Here is a 14,359-nt window from a genome sequence, read left to right on the forward strand (position 1 = left end):
CCCGGCATGAATCACGCCGGTTGTCTGTGTCCCCGTCACCTTTCCCACTAAGCAGAGAGAGTGACGGAGTTGTGAGGCGCCGGCGTTCGTTCTGGGGCCAGATTTCCCCAGCCCCGGTCAGAAGGTTCGGATTCATTCGGTCGGGATTGACTGAGCCCTTACTGTGTGCCGAACACCGTACTAAGCGCTTGGGAGAGGCCGATAGGCAATAAACAGACACGGTCCCTGCCCGCAAGGAGCTTACGGTCTACTGATTCCAAAGCCCAGCCCTGCCACCGGCCTCCCGGGTGACCTCGGGCAAGTCCGTGATGCAGCGGGGCCCGGCGGACGGATCGCGGGCCTGGGAGTCAGAAGGACCTGGGTTCTATCTCCCCCGGCGCTTAGAACAGCGTCTGGCACATCGTAAGTGCTTAACAGATAACCATTTTTTTAAAAAGGAGCTTTAAAAGGAGCACGTGCTTCCAGGTGTTCGAATTTGGCAAGTTTTAAGCCTCCAGAAAAGAGGCTCAGACAGGGCCCGGTGGGTCCCAGGCACGGTTCCCAGGATGCTTTATCTCAGCTGCAGCTCGGGTTTCCTTTCTCGGGGGCGTCAGGGTGGAGTTGGAAAAATGGCTTTTTTTCCCTCTCCCCTCCTGCAAATCCTGTTTAAGACACAGGGAGGATTTCAAAGCTGAATAGAAAGGACAGTTCCCGGGAAAGGCGTTTTCCTTTTTCCCTTTTCCTTTTTTCTCCCCTTTGGTATAAACAAGCAATGGGAGGGGTCTGGTCATCTGTGGGGTGGGGGGTGGGGGCCCGCAGCCTGTCGGACGCGCCCCACCTCCTCCCAGATAAATGAGGAACAAAGCCTGGCCCACGGAGACCATTCCCGGCATGGCAGCCAACTGCGGGCCGTCCAGATCCCTGCCATGGTACGTGGAACTGAGGTCCTCGTCTCTTCGATCGCGCTCGGCTTCTGGGACATTTGGGGGGGGGGGGGGGTTCCGAATCAGATAGTGTTCTGTTGTCCTCTCCCAAGCATTTAGAACAGTGCTTTGCGCACAGCAAGCGCTCAATAAATACCATCGATGGATTACCCGGCTGCTCTAGACTGTAAGTCGTCGTGGGCGGGGAATATGTGTGTGCTGGGTGTTTAGTACAGTATTCTGCGCACAATAAGCGCTCAGTAAATACCACTGATGGATTACCCGGCTGTTCTAGACTACAAATCGTTGTGGGCGGGGAATGTGACTGTTAGAGTATTGTTTTGTCCTCTCCCAAGTGCTTAGTACAGTGTTCTGCGCCCCCAAGCACTCAGTAAATACTGTTGATGGATCACCTGGCTGGCCTGCAGCATCGCTTCCTGTGCTGTTTAGGTCAAAGAAAGGACATTTCATCGCTTAATACAGTGCCTGGCACGTACTAAGCACTTAACAAATGCCGTAATTATTATTGTTTGGAGATGCACCTTCCGAGGGAATCGGCCTCCAGTTTGGCGGTTTAGATTTTCCTTCGTGTCATGCTTCTGGTTTTAAGGTTTAGTGGGGCGTGTATTTTTCATTGTGTTTTGGGTGTTTTTTTAATAGTATTTATTAAGCGCTTACTATTTGCCAGGCAACTGTACTAAGCATTGGGCAGGTACTGAATCCCTATTTTACAGGTGAAGAATCTGAGGCAAAGAGACTAATTTTATATTGAAATCTGTCTCCCCGACTAGCCTGGAAGCTCTCTGTGGGCAGGGAATTGTCTACTAACTCTGTTGTACTGTACACTCCAAGCGCTTAGTACAGTGTTCTGCACACAGTAAGCGCTCAATTAATACCTTTGATTGTTTACCTGACTTGCCCGGGGTCACAGAGAAAGGAAGCGGCAGAGCCGGGATTAGAACCCAGGTTCTCAGACTCCCAGACTTTTTCCACCAGGCCATGCCTCCTCTCAGGTCTTTCCTCCCACTCAGAGAAGGCAGAAACTATATCCGATCACCACAATTTGTTAACTTTCTGGAAGCAGCATATTCTAGTGGAGTCAGAAGGCCCCGGGTCCTAATTCCGGCTCCACCGCTTGTTTACTGTGTGACCGTGGGCAAGTCACTTCACTTCTCTGGGCCTCAGTTCCCTCATCTGTAAAATGGGGGTTAAGGTTGTGAGCCCCTCGTGGGCCGGGGACTCTTGCTTGTATCCCCCTCAGGGCTTATTATTGTCTTAAAGAATGATCTGCCCATTTCCCTTTTCTTTAGTTGAACCCTCTAGCTAACGGAACCCATTTCTGTTCCAACGGTGCCGGGAAGCGAGTCCCAAAGAAGAGACGATCCAAAGATCGAAGATTCTCCTGAAGTCAGTTTATGGAAAAACAGCCATTACTGTGGGGTTTCTGTGAATGACACAAAATAGGGGAGGGGGCCTGCAGATTGGGGTGCTGCTGATCAGCCTCCGTAGTCCCCGTTTTGAAGTCCTCCTCCGTCTAATTCCGGGATTTTGCGTGGAGTGTGTGCAGAGAAGCTGTTTTCTTGAAACTGTGCTATGGGAATTCTGTGTTTTGCTTGGAAGCCTTCAGGGATATCGCCCCGCCTCTCATTCCTGTTCATTCTTCCCTTTTCGCCTCTCCACCTTTTCCTCCCGCTCCCCGAGAAACTGAAATACGCTGCTTCCCTTTATGCCTCCACCTTTTCCCCCCCAACCCCTGGGAATCTGGAATATGCTTGCTTTCCTTTTTATTTAATAATAATAAAAAAATTGGTATTTGAGTGCTTACTATGTGCCAGGCACTGTACTGAGCGCTGGGGTAATAATAATAATGGTATATATGAAGTGCTTACTCTGTGCCAGGCACTATACTAAGCGCTGGGGTACAAGCAGATCAAGTTGGACACAGTTCCTGACCCCTGTGGGGCTCACAGTCTTAACCTCGGTTTTACAGGTGAGGTAACTGAGGCGTAGAGAAGTGAGAAGTGACTTGCCCGAGGTCACCCAGCAGACAAATGGCAGAGCCGGGATTAGAACCCATGACCTTCGGACTCCCAGGCTAGTGCTCGTCCACTACAACAAGAGCATGAGTTGGAATTCGGTCCTCGTCCCGTGCAGGCCTCAGTCCAAGTCCCCATTTTAGAGATGGGGGACCTGAGCCCCAGAGAAGTGAAAAGACTTGCCCAAACAGCAGACGGGTGGCGGAGCCGGGATTAGAACCCAGGTCCTCCGACCCCCAGGTCCAGGCTCTTTCCACGCCGCTTCTCGTCTTCGCCTTTTCCCCTGACCCCCAAGAAACTGCTTCTCTTTTTGGTCAGTGGCTCTCATCAGGCCCGTGGGCTGGTTCGTTTGGTTTCAGGCGGGATATCGAGCGCTTAAAGGGCGCAGATCCAAGTGCCAGGCTGACGCAGAAGGGAGAGGGAGGAGGGGAAATGAGGACGGAGTCAGGGAAGGCCTCTCGGAGGAGGTGGGATTTTAATAAGGCTTAGATGATCGGGGAAGGCCTCTCGGAGGAGTTGGGATTTTATTGCGGCTTTGAGGGTGTGATCGGTCGGATGTGGAGGAGGAGGCGCTTCCAGGCCAGCGGGAGGACGCGGGCGAGGTAGACTGAGGTACAGTGAGTAGGTGGGCATGGGAGGAGCATTGGCATCGGAGGTGGGCTGGGCTGTAGGAAAGAAGTCAGCGAAAATGGGAGGGGGGCGAGCCGATCGAGTGCTTTAAAGCCCGCGCCGGGAAGGGGTTTCAGTTGGATGCAGGGGGCGCTAATAATAAGAATAATAATGATGTTGGTATTTGTTAAGCGCTTACTATGTGCAGAGCACCGTTCTAAGCGCTGGGGTAGACACAGGGGAATCAGGTTGTCCCACGTGGGGCTCGCAGCCTTAATCCCCATTTTACAGATGAGGTAACCGAGGCACAGAGAAGTGAAGTGACTCGCCCACAGTCACACAGCTGACAAGTGGCGGAGCCGGGATTCGAACCCATGATCTCGGACTCCAAAGCCCGTGCTCTTTCCCCTGAGCCACGCTGCTTCTCAGGCAACCCCTGGAGGCTTCTGAGGAGAGGGGAGACGTGATTTTCATTCATTCAGTAGTATTTATTGAGTGCTTACTATGTGCAGAGCACTGTACTAAGCGCTTGGAATGTACAGTTCGGCAACAGGTAGAGATAATCCCTCCAGCAAAACGATCCGGGCGGCAAAGTGGCGCCCGGTCTGGAGAGGGGAGAAGGCCCGGAGATCAGCGAGGAGGCTGACGGGGTCGTCAAGGCGGGGTAGGATAAGCGCCCGGATCAGCATGGTGGAAGTCTGGATGGAGAGCGGAGGGCAGAGTTACACTGACTTCTCTTTTCCTCCTGATAGCTAATAATAATAATAATAATGGCATTTCTTAAGCGCCTACTATGTGCCGAGCACTTCTCTAAGCACCGGGGTAGATTCGGGGTCCTCAGGCTGTCCCACGTGGGGCCCGCGGTCTCCGTCCCCATTTTACAGATGGGGTGACCGAGGCACAGAGAAGCTGAGCGACTAGCCCAGAGTCACACAGCCGACAAGCGGCGGAGCCGGGATTAGAACCCCCGCCCTCTGACTCCAGGCTTTTGGGGACAGAGCTCCTGATCTGTAAATCTGCAGCAACACAGGCGACTGACATCAGAGATGAAAAACAGTTGCTTTTCATGTAGCACATTCTTTTCACCCGCGACTCGCATTACACAGGCTCCTTTGAAATCCCCTCCCGGGGCTCTCGGCCCTGCCAAGCTGGGCAGGGTCCGAGCTGGGACTCCAGAGCTTGGCAGGCGTGCTCGTCAAACACTCCACATAGAACTCCACCAGAAACAGTGTGGTCCAGCGGTTAGAGCCCAGGCCTGGGAGCCAGAAGGACCCGACTAGGCCGCCCTTCTGCCGGACGACCTCGGGCGAGTCGCTTCGCTTCTCCGGGCCTCAGTTCCCTCGTCTGGAAGATGGGGATTAAGACCGTGAGCCCCACGTGGGACAGGGACTGGGTCCAACCCCATTAGCTCGTATCCACCCCAGTGCTCGGGACGGTGCCTGGCACGTACTAGGCACTTAAATGCCATTTAAAAAAAAAAAAAATACAATCCAGTGGTAAAGATTATAAGAAGCAGCTCAGCGGAAAGAGCCCGGGCCTGAGAGTCCGAGGACCTGGATTCCAAATCCAGCTCTACCATTCATTCATTCATTCAATAGTATTTATTGAGTGCTTACTATGTGCAGAGCACTGTACTAAGCGCTTGGGATGAACAGGTCGGCAACAGATAGAGACGGTCCCTGCCGTTTGACGGGCTCACGGTCTAATCGGGGGAGACGGACGTAGAAGAACGATGGCGATAAATAGAGTCGAGGGGAAGAACATCTCGTAAAAACAGTGGCAACTAAATAGAATCAATGTACAGCACTAATGTACCTATGTTTAAATTATGTCTTATAAATTACTTATTTATACCTATTGATGTCTTTCTCCGCCTCTAGACTGTAAATTCGTTAAGCGCAGGGAATGCATCTGCTAATTCTGTTTTTTATTTGGCTCCGTGGAAAGAGCCCGGGCTTGGGAGTCAGAGGTCATGGGTTCGACTCCCGGCTCTGCCACTTGTCAGCTGTGTGACTGTGGGCGAGTCACTTCATTTCTCTGGGCCTCAGTTACCTCATCTGGAAAATGGGGATTAACCGTGAGCCTCACGTGGGACGACCCGATGACCCTGTATCTACCCCAGCGCTTAGAACCGTGCTCTGCACATAGTAAGCGCTTAACAAATACCAACATTATTATTATACCCCCCCATGAGCTCTATCCGTTGTAAGCGCACAAAAAAAATCCCGCCGATTTACCGCCGTGGGACCTTCGGCAAGTCTCTTCACTTCTCTGGGCCTCAGTCACCTCACCTGTAAAATGGGGATTAAGGCTGTCCCGGAGGGATAAGGGACTGTGTCCAACCTGATGATCTTGTATCTACGCCAGCGCTTAGTACAGTGCCTGGCGCATAGTAAGCACTGAGCAGATACCATTTGGGGAAAAGAAAAAACCCGACCCTCTCCTAGCAGTGATGGTTTTAGCTTCCGTTATGAACAGACATTACTTATGGGTTGTGGCTCGTTTCTCTAAGCAGGGAGTGGCAGGGAGAGGTCATCAGGGCGGAGGGGGGTCACTGGTCGGGCAGCGGAAGCGATGCCCACTTGGTTTTAGAAGACCCGACCCCAGTTCCTCCTGTGGTCTCCCCCGCCGCCCCCCACCATACAGACGCATCCACACGGATCGCAGATGGGAAGAGAAAAGGCCGTGGGGAAAAAGAAGGGTAGTTGAGCGGCAGGAATCTTTTGTTTGGATGAAGAAACAACAGGGCTTTTCTAAAAATAGCAGCCAGGGAAAATTCCTTCCCCACTGCTGGAGAGGAAATTGGAGCCCAGCAAGGAATGGTCAGGATGACTTTTAACGTGAAAACAGGGACGTCGGGGGCACCGTGGATCTGGGGCCTCCGGGAATCTCTGCGGGCTGAAAAACAACGGAGAGCACGGAGTGGTTGTTCCGGAGAGCCTCCGGCGGACGGACGACCGGCGCCGCTTAACTCTTCCAAAATGGTATTCGTTAAGCGCTTTACTCCGGACTAGTCGCTGGCGTCGAGGCAAGATCCTCAGGTCCAACCCGGGGCTCACAGTTGAAGTAGGGAGGGGAACAGGTGTCGAACCCCCATTTCGCAGAGGGAACCGAGACGCGGAGAAGTTAAGTGACTCTCCCGGGGTCACTCAGCAGACAAGTGGCAGAGCTGGGATTCGATCCCGGGCCCAGCTCTTTCCTCTAGGCCAGACTGCTCCTAAGTGGCCTATTACTTGAATCTTATTTAATAACAACTGTGGTCGTTCTGGTATTTAAGTGATTACTGTGTGTCAAGCACTGCTGTCCTAAGTGCTGGGGACCGTATGAGGTAAGCAAGTCAGACACAGGCCCTGTTCCACGCAGGGCTCACAATCCAAGTACGAAGGAGAACGGGTACTGAATCCCCATTTTACAAACAAGGTAACGGGGGTCCGGAGAAGTGAACTGACTTGTCCGGGGTCACACGGCAGATGAGCGGCAGGACGGGGATCAGGACCCGGGCCCTCTGACTCCCAGGCCCCGGCTCTCTCCTTCGCTTCCCGCCTCAGGCATTCTCGCACAAGGCCTCAGGCGTGCTTGGATGGGTCTGAGAATACTCAGTTAATGGTACTCATTGAGCGTTTAGTACGGGCAGAGCATTTATCAAGCGCTCGGGAGCGGACACGTTCTCTGCCCACAGCGAGCTTCCAGTCTAAAAGACCTGCACAACGCCTCAGGCCCGCGTGGCTCGCCCCCAACTAGAGGTCAGCTCTCGTGTGGGCTGGACGCCAGGTCCGAGAATCCTCCTCCCCAGCCCTCTCCGTCCGCTTCCACCGCTCCTCTTTGAGCGGCTGCGGCTGATTTTTTTTTGTTGTGGGTTTTTTTTTTTTTTTTTTTTTTTTGAAGCGGTCGGCTCTCTCCCTACCCAGCATCAGCACGGAGGCAGGGTTTCGTTTCCGGACGGTCGGTGGACCGGTCCCCGCCGGTCACCCCGGAATCCCCTCGGGCTTGGCGGGAGGGGCAAGGGCGGAAAGGGGCGGCGCGGAAGGGTTCTCGTGAATCTGGGGCCCGAGGAACCAAAAAAAAGGCAATTTATCGGTGGGATTTATGGAGCGGTGGTCCCCCCCCCGCCAAATGGGAGGTGCGATACGAAGCCGAGAGGCAGTGCGGCCTAGTGGGAAGAGCCCGGGCTTGGGAGAGGACAACGTAACAAGGAGCGTACCGGTGTCCTCCACCATTTCCTGCCTGGCCCGGCTCTCGGCCCGGCCTCTGCCCCAAGTGTGGTGCCCGGGATTGCCCACGCGAAACCCGAACGTGACGGGATTGGGTCAGCAGTTGGGGCCCCAGAGGATCGCCCAGTTCCCTGGCTAGCGGGGTGCCGAGGGGACCCCCGAGCCCCCTCGACCGCGGGGGTCGGCTGCCCGGGGCTTCTAGCGGGCAGGGAATGGGTCTGCCAGCTGTTGTATTCCCCCAAACGCCGCTTTGCACACGGTAAGTGCTCAATAAATACAACTGGTCCCGATGATGATGGTGATGAAAATCGACAGCTCATTAATTCAGGTCCTGCCTCGCCATGTGACCCTGGTGCTCTAAGGGACTGTCTTGACCGGGTGAAGAGGAACGCCCAAGAGAGCCGATTAATTGATCGACGGTGCCCCAAAAGGTCTGAAAATTGGGTTATGCCCCACCCTATCGATAGGGGCCTCAAAGACGGGAATAAAGAGCGTCTTCCCCCCTTAGTAGCCCCACAAAGTACTTGACTACGTTGTGGTGGAACCCGATCATTTTTTTGCACGGCAGCCGCGTGGGATCACCTGGGTTTAGGATCCTTCCTTATCTCAGATGCATTCTTTTCCCCCCACCGTAGTCCTAGTTCTGTCAAAGTCCAGATGAAATTTTCCGTGAGTTAGCGCCCTCAGGAGAGGGAGAATGTGAGTTCCTGCTTTGCACTGTCTGTTCTTTGGCCCTCCTGTCCCCGCCCCCCCCCCCCTTCCCCGTTTCCCTCCCCTCCTTCTCTTGAGACAGAAGGCATTTCCTCCCTGGAACTGCTGATCCCGGGAGCAGACGTCATTCTCTTGGATCCAGCCGGCGGGCTGGCACACAGCACTGTCCTTGAAGCCTAAGGGCCGGCTTCAGGAGGGGCAGTGGAGAGCCCGTGGCCACCAGGATGCCCTCCTCGCTTAGCCTGTAACTTCGCAAAGGCCGGGAAAGACGATTTGGCTTCTGTGTGACCTCAGTATGTCACTTCTGGGCAAGAGGTTTCTGTGGATCCTCCAAGACCGTGGTTCCATTACAGTCTCGGTTGCTCTTTTACACGGTCTTCTTTTTTTTTCTTCTACTTAAGTAGCATTTCCGAAAATAAAGCCGTGTCTTCTCCGTTCGTTACATTATAAACGACTCCAGCCCGTGTTTTCCTCGGGTGTCTTCCTCGGGTTAACGTCTCTGGGGCTCAGTTTCTTCAGCTGTAAAATGGGGAGTCCCTCCCTGGTCCCCTTCCTACTTCAGCAGCCTCCCGTGGGGCAAGAACTTTGTCCAACCCGATTAACTTGTATCAGGTAACTGATTAACTTGGCTGAATCGTACTTTCCAGGCGCTTAATACGGTGCTCTGCACACAGTAAGCGTTCAATAAATACGAGTGAGTGAGTGAATGAATAATAATTATGGTATTTGGTAAGCGCTCACTATGTGCCAGGCACTGTACTGTGTGCTCGGGTGGAGACAAGCATATCAGGTTGGACACCGTCCCGGCCCCAGGCGGGGCTCACGGTCTCAATCCCCATTTTACAGAGGAGGTAACTGAGGCCCAGAGAAGCAAAGTGACTCGCCCAAGGTCACACAGCAGACAAGTGGCGGAGCGGGGATTAGAACCCATGGCTTTCTGACTCCCAGGCCCGGGCTCTAGCCACTGCGCCAGGCAACCCGTCAATGGAGCATCCGCCCAAGGCCCCACGAGGAGTTAAAGGCACAATGCAAGCTACTGGCAAAACGGCTCGAACTCAAACCCTCGAATGGGCTTGGGTGTAGGACTCCATTCCCTTTCCCCGGATCCTGATATCGTGGTGTAGGGGGAGAGCCGGAGGGCAGAGCCTTCTAGGGAGAGAAAAAAACTGACCTCCGGCAGATTCAGACCAGGCGTAAAATAGGGGCTCCGGCCCCCGACCCCAAAGAGTCCGGTCGTCGCTCATCCCTGAACGAGTCCCAGCCGAATTCCGTCCCCGGCCCGAGTTCCTGGAACCGAGGACGTGCCCTCGGGCGGGCCCGATCCGTGCAGCTGAGCGGAACCCGGGCCCGAAAAGAGAACCGGTGATTAGCGCCGAGGCCCGGCAGCGCTCCCGCACAAAATGCCCCGGGAATTCCAGACAACCCAGAGGGAGAACGTCTGAAAGGGAGTCAATCCCCCCTGTCCTCTTGAACTCGGCGGAGGAACGGCTCAGGGAGCTCAGCATCAGATTTGAAACAGCTGGACGTCGGGCACCCTGGGCCTCCTGCCCGCCGGTTGGTGCAACTTGAGGGCCAAGCCATGAGAGAGAGAATGAGAGAGAGACTGTTTCAAGAGGAATCCCAACCTGAAAGGTCTCCCTTTCCAGGCTCGGAAGCAGCACGGCCTAGTGCGGAAAGCCCAGGCCCGGGTTCTAATCCCAGTCCCGCCGCCTCTGCTGGGTGACCTCGGGCGAGTCGCTTCACTTCTCTGGGCTTCAGTTTCCTCCCCTCCCTCGACAGCTTCCTCGGGTTAAGCGGGCAAACGGAGCTTGCCCGATGCCCGGCGAATTTGCAGTCGGGGAGCTTCAAGTGTCTGATACCCAGCCCCCGCGAACCAGGCTGCGTCAGTTGCATAATTAAACCGGGGCGAGATAAGCCCTCTCCGTGCGATGGAACACCGGAAGGACCGGCCCTTGGTATTTCACAACATCCTCTACGCTGTAAGCTCCTGGCGGGCAGGGAACGCTCAGTACAGCGCTCTGCCCACAGTAAGTGCTCAATAAATACGACTGAGTGAATGAATGAACGGATCTATCATCTCTTGCACTGTCGTCTCCCAAGCACGGAGTACAATGCTCTGTACCCAGTAAGCCCTCAATAAAGACAACTGATTGATGTCCTTTATATTGTCCTTCCAATCACTGATATTTATTGAGCGCTTAATAGGTGCAGAGCACGGTTCTAAGCGCTTGGGAGAGGGCAACACAACAGAGTCAGATAGAGACGATCCCTGCCCACCAATTAGTCAATTAATAATAGTAACGTTGGTATTTGTTAAGCGTTTACTATGTGCAGAGCGCTGTTCTAAGCGCCGGAGTAGATACGGGGTCTTCAGTTTGTCCCACGTGAGGCTCACAGTCTTAATCCTCATTTTCCAGATGAGGTAACTGAGGCACAGAGGAGTGAAGTGACTTGCCCACAGTCACACAGCGGAAAGGTGGCAGAGCCGAGATTCGAACCCAGGCCCGGGCTCCTTTCCACTGATCCATGTTGCTTCTCTTAATTATTTCAATTAAAAATAGTATTTGGTAAGCACTTACTGTGGGGGAGCGCCGTACTAAATGCTGGGGCAGATACGAGCAAATCAGGTTGGACCCAGTCCGTGCCCCCCGTGGGGCTCAGAGTTTCAGTCCCCATTTTACAGATGAGGTATCGGAGGCATGGAGAAGTGAAGTGACTTGGTAGAGTGAGGATTAGAACCCAGGACCTTCTGGCTCCCAGGCCCGACCTCTATCCGCTACACCATCCTGCTTCTCTAACCTTGGCCTAAGCCATCTGGGGGTGAGCCAAAGATTTATTTCCATTTCCGATTTTCAGGGAGGGAATTCTGTTGGATCCTAGACTGTCCGGTGGCTCATGCCGTCCGTCTTGCCCCTCCGGGAACAGATTTTCCCCCAAGAATGATAATTAGCCCTGATGTGATTAGTGGGGCCCGCCCAGAATTCTCTTAGACTTCAATCAAGCAACCGGAGACTGCCCGGGAGATGAAGCTAATATTCACCGGTCCAAGGACGTGCGGGTCGGAAGCTAATTTATGGTGACCACCTGGGTATGATTTTCTAAATCGCTTTGAGACAAAATTCCTTTTTGTTGTTGTTGTTCCTTAAGTGCTCACTCTGTGCCAAGCGCTGTACCGAGCTACGTGATAATCTGTTGGACACATCCCTGTACCCACAATAGGGCTCGTAGTCTGTGTAGGAGGGAGTAGGATTTAATCCCCGTTTTATTCATTCGTTCATTCAATAGTATTTATTGAGCGCTCCCTGTGTGCAGAGCACTGGACTAAGCGCTTGGAATGGACAGTTCGGCAACAGAGAGAGACCAATCCCTGCCCATTGACGGGCTCACAGTCTAATCGGGGGATTTTACCGAGGAGATCACTGAGACCCAGAGTAGTGAGGTGATTTACGAGAAGCAGCGTGACCTATTGGTTCATTCAGTAGTATCTACTGAGCGCTCACTGTGTGCAGAGCACTGTACTAAGCGCTTGGGATGTACAAGTCGGCAACAGATAGAGACAGTCCCTGCCCTTTGACGGGCTTACGGTCTAATCGGGGGAGACGGGCAGACATGGACAATGGCGATAAATAGATTCAAGGGGAAGAACATCTCATAAAAACAATGGCAAATAAATAGAATCGGGGTGATGTACATCTCATTAAGCAAAATAAACAAAATAAATAGGGTGATGAAGATATATACAGTTGAGCGGACGAGTACGGTGCCGAGGGGGTGGGACGGGAGAGGGGGAGGAGGAGAGGGAGAGGGGGGAGAAGAGGGTTTAGCTGCGGAGAGGTGAAGGGGCGGGTAGAGGGAGCAGAGGGAAAAAAGGAGGGAGCTCAGTCTGGGAGGGCCTCTTGGAGGAGGTGAGCTTTAAGTAGGGATTCGAAGAGGGGAAGAGAATCAGATTGTCGGAGGTGAGGAGGGAGGGCGTTCCGGGACCGCGGGAGGACGCGGCCCGGGGGTCGACGGCGGGACGGGCGAGACCGAGGGACGGCGAGGAGGTGGGCGGCGGAGGAGCGGAGCGTGCGGGGAGGGCGGTGGAAAGAGAGAAGGGAGGAGAGGTAGGAAGGGGCAAGGTGATGCCCCTTCGTCACCTAGTGGATAGAGCACGGGCCTGGGACTCAGAGGGTCATGAGTTCTGATCCCGGCTCCGCCGCTTGTCTGCTGGGTGACCTTGGGCAAGTTACTTCACTTCTCTGGGCCTCTGTTGCTTCATCTATAAAATGGGGATTAAGACTGTGAGCCCCACATGGGACGGGGACTGTGTCCGATCCGATTATCTTGTAATAATAATAATGTTGGTATTTGTTAAGCGCTTACTATGTGCCGAGCACTGTTCTAAGCGCTGGGGTAGCCATAGGGGAATCAGGTTGTCCCACGTGGGGCTCACAGTTTTAATCCCCATTTTACAGATGAGGGAACTGAGGCACAGAGAAGTTAAGTGACTCGCCCACAGTCACACAGCCGCCAAGTGGCAGAGCTGGGATTCGAACTCGTGAGCCCTGACTCCAAAGCCCGTGCTCTTTCCACTGAGCCACGCTGCTTGTTACCCCAGCTCTTAGAACAGTGCCTGGCACATAGTAAGAGCTTAACATATACCATAATCATTATTATTACAGCAGACAAGTGACAGAGCGAGGACCTTCTGACTCCCAGGCCTGTGCTCTTTCCACTAGGCCACGCTGCCTAACACCAATGTGTCTTGAAGGTTCAGATTTAGAATAATAATAATTGTATTTGTTAAGCGCTTACCATGTGCCAGTCACCGTACTAAGCGCAGGGGTGCATACAGACTAATTGGGTTGGACACGGTCCCTGTCCCACGTGGGGCTCCCAGTCTCAACCCCCATTTTCCAGAGGAGTAACTGAGGCCCAGAGGAGTGAAGCGACTTGCCCACGGTCACGCAGCAGACAAGTGGCAGAGCCGGCATTAGAACAGTGCTCTGCACATAGTAAGCGCTTAACAAATACCAACATTATTATTAGAACCCAAGATCTCTGACTCCCTGGCCCCGGGCTCTGTCCACTAGGCCGTGCGGCGTCTCGTTAATTCTGAAATCACGTCTCCAATAGGCACCTTCCTCGATTTCTCATCTCCCCACCCAGTGCTCCTCACACAAACTCACAGCTGCCTCTCGAGGACTTCCTGTACCACCTCAGCCCTTGGGTACTCACACTTGCTCCCGAAGCTCTCGAAGACATCATTTTATACTCGTGAGCCCCCAGAGGGACACAGACTGGGTCTGACCTGATCATTTTGTGCCCACCCCCGTGCTTGGCCCACAGTAAGCGCTTCGCCCGGACCGCCATTGTCATCATTCTTATTCATGATAATAATTATAGCACCTCCTTGCTATCTGTGCTCTGTGGCTTTCCACCCCGCCTTGGTTGTAAGTTCCTCGAGGACGGGGAATCACGTCTGTTTATCCTGTTGTGCCCTCACGGCTATCGATCGACAGATTGAAATTATTCCCGAACGTTCCCAGACCCCTCGGGGAGCCCGCCCCCGCTTCCCATCCAAGAAGAGGGAAGAAGTCTGGATCACCGAATTCAGGCCACCGCTGTTCCCCGCCCCACCTCCGCCATCCTCCCCTCCCTCCATCTCTCCGGGGATTCCAATTTTATCCTCTTTCCCTTTCCAGTCCCTTTGGATCTCTCCGGGGTCAGCCACGGCGCTCCAGGCACATTGCCAGGGGGAACTGATTAAATCCAGTTGAAAGGGTTTGCTCATTAACTTCCTAATTAGCTGCACTCCTTTAGCAGGGGTGTTAAAGAATATTTCACCACAGGTTTCCCTGCGACCGAAAGTATGAAAGTTCAGGGTTGGGGGGTTTGGCGTTGGGCCATT

At 53.8% G+C, this 14,359-nt stretch overlaps 1 long non-coding RNA gene across 1 annotated transcript; it reads left to right on the forward strand.

The window, feature by feature from the left end:
- The first annotated feature begins 259 nt into the window (after positions 1-259).
- LOC120638766 lies at positions 260-2,719 on the forward strand. Its single transcript, XR_005660694.1, has 2 exons — positions 260-908; positions 2,213-2,719. It is a non-coding gene; the product is annotated as an uncharacterized LOC120638766 (long non-coding RNA).
- The last annotated feature ends 11,640 nt before the right edge of the window (positions 2,720-14,359 follow it).

The sequence above is a fragment of the Ornithorhynchus anatinus genome, chromosome 13 (assembly GCF_004115215.2).
Source record: "Ornithorhynchus anatinus isolate Pmale09 chromosome 13, mOrnAna1.pri.v4, whole genome shotgun sequence".
NCBI classification, from domain to species: domain Eukaryota; kingdom Metazoa; phylum Chordata; class Mammalia; order Monotremata; family Ornithorhynchidae; genus Ornithorhynchus; species Ornithorhynchus anatinus.